A 7466-nucleotide genomic window follows, 5' to 3' on the forward strand; every position below is an offset into this window, starting at 1 on the left:
CTGTGACAACGGACATGTGGATTGTTGTATGAGATTGACTGACGGAGAAGTTGTTGCGTTTAGCGCCAGTGTGCTTGTAAAATAAATACGCTGTGTTTTCAGCAGACAAAGGAACCACGCATCGTCCTACTTTTCTCCACCACGCAGAGACCGGAAAAAGTCACCGCTGCACACCATTTATTTGGTGAAGAAAAAGGAACACCCCCCTTTTTCACTTTACAGGTTATGGGCCCAGAGAAGGTTTGGACATGAGCTAACGTTAGCATCGGTAAGAAGACCGGAAAAAGTTACCGCGAAGTATACACGTGAAACTTGTGTCAAGCTAACAAGAAAGCTATCCATGTACCAACCACCTGGAAATAAGTGGACATGTTTAGATTCCCGGAAGAAGTGAAACGTGAGTGGCGATATTTGCATGTTGTAAATGCTAAAGAAGCAACCAACCTTAGCAAGTGAAAAGTATTTTAGCAAGCTAGAGTGAACGTGGCGCGTCAACAACAAGAAGAAGAAAAATGGCAAGCACAACAGCAGGAATCATTGCAGCACAGATGCTATTCGACGGTTCAGAAGATGAATATGAACTATGGGAAACAAGATTCCTGGGACACTTGCACATCCGTAAGTTAAAAAGGACAATTTTGAATGAGCCCGCAACCGACACCAGTGAAGAGGAATTAGCCCAAGATGTAGCTAAAAATGCTGACTGTTATGCAGAGCTGATAAGGCTGTTAGACGACAAAAGCTTATCACTTATCAGACATGATGCAGCTGATGATGGCAGGAAAGCCTTGAAAATGCTCAGAGAACATTATTCAGGAAAAAGCAAGCTAAGAATCATAAACTTGTATACCTCGTTGACCAGACTGAACATGACAGGTAACGAGAGTGATATATGATATATATGATAAGGGCAGAAAACCTGATTACTGCTCTGAGAGATGCAGGTGAGACTATGAGTGATGGATTGACCATAGCAATGGTGTTAAATGGCCTACCTGATTCCTTCAAGCCACTAGCCGTACATGTAACACAAAATGAAGATACAGTTACATTTTCCGATTTCAAGAGAAGGCTACGGATTTATGAAGAAACCGAGAGGATGAAACTAATAGAGTCTGCAGACAATGTGATGAAAACTTGTGTGAAGCCAAGCCGAGGCTCCACTAAAAAGCACATCAGCAACAGAAACGGTGAAGATTCTGCTGACCTGACATGCTACACATGTGGAACAAAAGGGCACAAGTCAAGAGGATGTACCAGAAAAGTTTGGTGCAGTTACTGCAACAGCAACACGCATCAAGAGTCCATATGCAGGAAAAGGAGGACTCAAGATGGAGCGAGACAAATCGCAGGAGAGACTGGTAACCAAGATCAACTTTTCAAAGCCGAGCACATGAAAAAGAAGAGACTGTCAGATAACGTGAAGATGAAAGGCATCATGGTGGACGGGGGAGCTACATCTCACATTGTGAATGACATCCAGACGTTCACCAGCTTCGATGAGTCATTCAAGCCTGAGTCTCATTCAGTGGAACTAGCCGACGGGACCAAGTGCAGTGGAATAGCACAACGCAGAGGAACAGCGGTGATCTACCTACGTGACGATGCCGGGCGCCAGCAGAGAGCGCAGCTGAGAGAGGCGTTGTACATGCCCTCATATCTTCACAACATCTTTTCGGTGGCAAGAGCAACAAATGGAGGAGCGACTATCACCTTCAAGAAAGGAGACAGTCACATAGTTACCAAAGACGGCAGCAGGTTTGACATCCATGAGAGTGGTAACTTGTTTTATCTGCCAACCATTGAAAAGAATGTTATTGATAAATGTAAACAATGTGTGAGTCATGATGTGCAAACTTGGCACGAGATTTTTGGACATTGTAACTACGATGATGTACAAAGATTACAAGGTGTAGTGAAAGGTATGGAGATAAAAGGCAGTGCAGTAAAACCCGCATTCTGTGAGGTATGCACACAGGGAAAATTCACCCAGACAAGGGACAGAGAGCCAGATAGTAAAGCTAAAAAGCCTTTAGAACTAGTGCACACTGACATAGCGGGTCCCATGCGGACACCAAGCATAGAAGGGCACAGATATGCACAGTCTTTCACCGATGACTACTCAGGGACCATATTGGTGTATTTTCTTATGTCTAAAGCAGATACAGTACAGGCTACAGAGCGGTTCTTAGCAGACATAGCACCTTATGGGGAAGTAAAATGTATCCGTTCAGATAACGGGACTGAGTTTTCAAGTCGAGACTTCCAGACATTGTTGAGGATAAATAGGATTAAACATGAGACGTCTGCACCATATTCTCCCCACCAAAACGGTACAGCAGAAAGAGGGTGGACAACACTGTATGATATGGGCAGGTGTTTTCTCATAGAGAGTAAGCAACCAGATACGCTGTGGAACTACGCTATCCAAACAGCAGCTTACGTGAGAAATAGATGTTACAATAGACGTACAAAGAAAACGCCATACAAACTGTTAAACGGCAGGGAACCAAATGTATCCAAACTATAAAAATTTGGATCTGTATGTTTTGCTTACAAACAAGAGAAAGGCAAACTAGAGTCAAGGTGCGAGCAGGGTGTGTTCGTAGGTTATGGCAAAAACAGCCCAGCTTACCTGGTGTATTATCCAGATACAGAGAAGGTTCAGAAGCATAGATTGGTGAAATTCACCCAAGCAGCCAAAGAGAAGGAAACACAAACACCTGAGTCACATACAGGATGTAATGACATAGAGGTACATCCCAGGGTCAACAAGGATGAAAATGTTGATGATGAATGTGTGTATGTGCCAGACGATTGTACCCAAAGTGATGTTTCCAAAGCTCTACCTGACATGACTGAACGTACACCACGGGGTAGAGCTGCTGAGACTGAGATTAGAAGGAACCCACCGAGAAACAGGAGACTTCCAAGCCACCTACAGGAGTTTGAGACCGAGGACACGGTTGACAAACTGATAACATGCGTGGACTTTTGTTACAAAGCCGTATGCGACATTCCTCAAACCTACCAGGACGCCATAGTGTCATCCAAGTCAAAGCAGTGCAAAAATGCAATGGACGAGGAGATGAGATCACTGGAGGAAAACAAGACCTTCACCCTCACCCAGTTGCCACCGGGTAAACAGGCAGTGGGTGGTAGGTGGGTCTATGCACTCAAGAGTGACATTGATGGATCAGACAAGTACAAGGCAAGATTTGTGGCAAAAGGCTACAGTCAGAGACAAGGGACTGACTATGAGGAAACATTCTCACCTACAGCCGACATGACAAGTGTGCGAATAATGATGCAAAAAGCGGCGCAAGAAGATCTTATTCTACACCAGATGGACGTTAAGACAGCTTATTTGCATGCACCAATTGACTGTGAGATATATCTGGAGCAGCCACAAGGTTATGAAAAAGAGTCTGAAAATGGTGAAAAAATGGTATGTAAATTGCACAAGTCTCTTTATGGTTTAAAACAGTCAGGCAGGAACTGGAATGTGATGTTACATACATATCTGAGTGAAAATGGTTTTGAACAGAACCCAGCAGACCACTGTGTGTACACGAGAGAAAAAGATAATGAGAAGGTTATTTTGCTAGTATGGGTGGATGATCTCATAATAGCAGCTAGTAGCGAGAATGTACTAAACAGTGTAAAAGGGATGCTTGCAGACAGGTTTAAAATGAAAGACCTTGGTAAGTTAAACCATTTTTTAGGGATAGATTTTAACCAGACAGAGGGCCAGGTAAAAATGTCACAGAAGAGATATGTGAACAAGATACTGGACAGATTCGAAATGCATAATTGCAGGCCCAGAGAGACTCCTTGTGAGCCAAAGCTTGAGTATTCAGAGCATGCTCAGAAAATGAAAGGCCCAAGGAAATATAGGGAAGCTTTGGGAAGTTTAATTTACCTGTCCACATGCACTCGACCAGATCTAAGTTATGTGGTCAGTAAACTATCCCAGCACTTTGCTGATCCAACAGAGGAACACTGGAGCACAGTTAAACATGTGTTCAGATATCTCAAAAACACCACAGAACAGGAGTTACGTTTTAAAAGAAGTGAGACACTAGGTCTAAGAGTGTACTGTGATGCGGATTGGGCATCAGATGTAACAGACAGGCATAGTACAACAGGATTTTGTGTCAACATGAGTGAGAGGAGCGCTCTCATCTCTTGGAAAACAAGAAAACAATCAACTGTGGCTTTGTCTACATGCGAAGCAGAGTATATGTCCTTAGCATCAGCTATACAGGAATGTATCTACTTAGAACAGCTGCTGAGAGGCATAGACAAATACGAGTATGCACAAACTAAAGTGTACGAAGACAATCAAGGTACTATTGCACTAGCCAGAAACCCAGTAAGCAGGCAAAGATGCAAACATATAGATATAAAGTACCACTTCATCAGAGAACATGTAAAAAGTGGGAAGATAATCTTAGAGTACTGTCCTACTGAGCAAATGGTTGCTGACGTGTTAACTAAACCAGCTACTAAACTTAAACTAAGAAGGTTTGCTCAGGACATGTTTGGTACTTAAATGTGCAGAGTGTATTTGTGTTATTGTTTTATTTGGCCCAAAGAGGCAAACTGTGTTATTGTTTTGTTTTTCTAGATAACACATTGAGTTAAGTACGAGTGGGTGTGTTAAGTATTATTGTTTAAGTCCGCCCTTAGACTCACTGTGTGTATTAAGGTACCAATTCTGTTTACCTTTTTGTTTGTTATATACGGTAATGACGTCACTACATTGATGCTACCGGGGAAGAAAGTCCTGTGACAACGGACATGTGGATTGTTGTATGAGATTGACTGACGGAGAAGTTGTTGCGTTTAGCGCCAGTGTGCTTGTAAAATAAATAGGCTGTGTTTTCAGCAGACAAAGGAACCACGCATCGTCCTACTTTTCTCCACCACGCAGAGACCGGAAAAAGTCACCGCTGCACACCATTTATTTGGTGAAGAAAAAGGAACACCCCCCTTTTTCACTTTACAAGGCCTCTGGGGGGTTTAATATTGATATAATTGGGAGAAAAGTAATTTGTGTGCACACTTAAGTTAAATTCTGCAGAATAAAGGGGAAATATACAGCGCTATTAGAAACGAAACGACACAAAAGTTAAGTAAGACGTGCGTATTTGTCAGTGCATCTGCTCTGATGACAGTTAAAATGACCAAACTGCTAAGCAGCAGTTGGAAAGAAGCAAAATGTGGAATGGATTCGAATCCCGTTGTATGTCGTCTGTGTCCGTGTGTAATCTTTGTGAACTCTGTCAGCTTAATGTTGTCTGTTTGAGCTTGCGCGCGATGGGACGCTTGAAGTGTATGTGGGGGCCCCGTAAGTAAGTGTGTGCGTGCGTGCGTGCGTAAATGGGTGTGTGTGCTTGTGCGTGCATGTGTGTGGTTATGCTCATTAGCGCGCATGGGTGTGAGCGCGTGCTTGTAGAAGCAGCAAAAGGAACGGATAGGATGGTGTGCTCTCGTTGCTTTGGGGCGCGTGCCCGCCTGCGCTGCACGCGCGGGGAGGGGGATCCGGCCCCCTGGGCGGCAGGGTGGCCAACCTGTCCCTGCCCACTGTGTTTCAGGCTGGCCCCTCCCCGCGCGGGTGACGTCGGGGTGGTGCGAACGGCTGGAGTTGTGCCCATTTTAGGGGCCTGCGTGGCCAGCAGCGAAAGGAACTATGACAAAATGATGGAAGACGGAATGCTGAAGGAGCAAAAGAATGCATGACCAACTGGAGAAATAGGAGCATGCGTGTGTTAACCAATACGACACCAATATAGATGTATCTAAAGAAAAACATGCTGGGACGACAGCAAGCGGTGGCAGAAGAGTGTGGCTCCCTCGTAAATAATGGGGGACCCCTCTAAGGCCAGCTGATGCTCCTTTTGGCATTCTGAGAGGAATAGGAAATTGGATCTGAAGAAAGCTCAACTTATTAATTTATATTGCTGAAAGGATGACAAAATTGAAAACAAATTATTGATACTCGTTTCTTTGGGGCTCTCCTCAATACTTCAGATTTTCTGTTACATAAAAAACCTGAGACGGCGGATACATCCGTTGTCTCCAGGAGGACATAGAGACACAGCATGAATTTAGAATTAATGTTTAACAGCCGTCTAACAGGTGGAGTAGGAGCATGCGAGGGCTAACCACTACAACACAAATATAGGTGAATTGAGTGTCTAAAGAAAACTCAACCGGTCAACACTAATTTATGAGAGCAAGAGCGGTATCAAGTCCTCACTTGCACAGCAGCAGCTGGAATTAAAGGAATTTTCTGGATTTAGACATAGGACTGAATTGTATGCATGGAGAGCCTGCTCGTAAATTGCGTTGGCCCGACAAGGCTGACCAGTGCCCACTGTAACAAGACATACAGGTCAAAAGCAGCAAGTTCAAAATAGAGGAGGAGATGCCAACGAGGAGAGATTGGATTTGGTAGTAATCGGTTGGTTCTTTTAATACTCTTGTAAAAGTATGCTCGGTACAAATAAATTAGCGATAGGAGCATTTTAGAAGTCCAAAAGCAAGAAACTCAAATGAAAATCACATTCTAGATTCGAGTAATGGAGCCTAACTGGAGCATGGGAAAAGTGAACAGCTGAGAAATGGCCTTCGATGTAGTGGCGGAGAATTAAAAATTCAATAGTCCAGTAATATCGGTAAGTGAGCATAACACCAATAATACTGAGGTCAAACCAGAGATGATGCTATGTTTGGAACAGGACTTAATTATGAATAATGTACATTCTGTACGCAAAATTGGGAAACTTTATCTGAAATTGAAGGCTCAAATCAGCAAAGGTGAAAAGATGATAGAGAGGATTGCATAAAATCAAAGGCAGGAAAACAAACAATAGAATGTAGCCTGAAATTAGGATGAGCTTCTATAAAATCACAGTATAATTGAGAGAAATCACAGTTAAGACTTGAAATTTAAGTTTGGTGTAATCTGCCACTTTAAAATTGTTCAAATAAGGTCCATCACAATACAGCCGAGAGCTCATGAAGGAAAGGCAACGTTTTTCTCAAATATATTAAATTGTTGTTAATAGGAGAATTGGAAGTTTGATTAACAAAAGGTACTAGGTAATTAATGGCTAATTGGAAGATGATATTTAAGTTTGGTTTTGTTGGCAGAGTAGCCATACAGCAGCAGGTACATGCGAGGAATCCAATCACAGCAAACTCGGTGGAATAAAATAAAGAAAGACGAGGAGGCCGATCAACTCCGTTGGACACCATTCACTGCGACTACTGCGGCGTTGGCTTGTAGGGACCCAACTGTGCAGCATGCAGGAAGGCTTTTTATTAAACACGCCCACTTAACGGGTCATCACAGGTGGTTTCAATCATACAATAATCAAGATACTATCATAAGAAAATAACACTATTTAAACATATGACAAAACATACAATAGAAAAATGTATAATTGAGAGCATCT

The sequence above is a fragment of the Syngnathus typhle genome, linkage group LG13, assembly GCF_033458585.1.
Source record: "Syngnathus typhle isolate RoL2023-S1 ecotype Sweden linkage group LG13, RoL_Styp_1.0, whole genome shotgun sequence".
Taxonomy (NCBI): Eukaryota; Metazoa; Chordata; class Actinopteri; order Syngnathiformes; family Syngnathidae; genus Syngnathus; species Syngnathus typhle.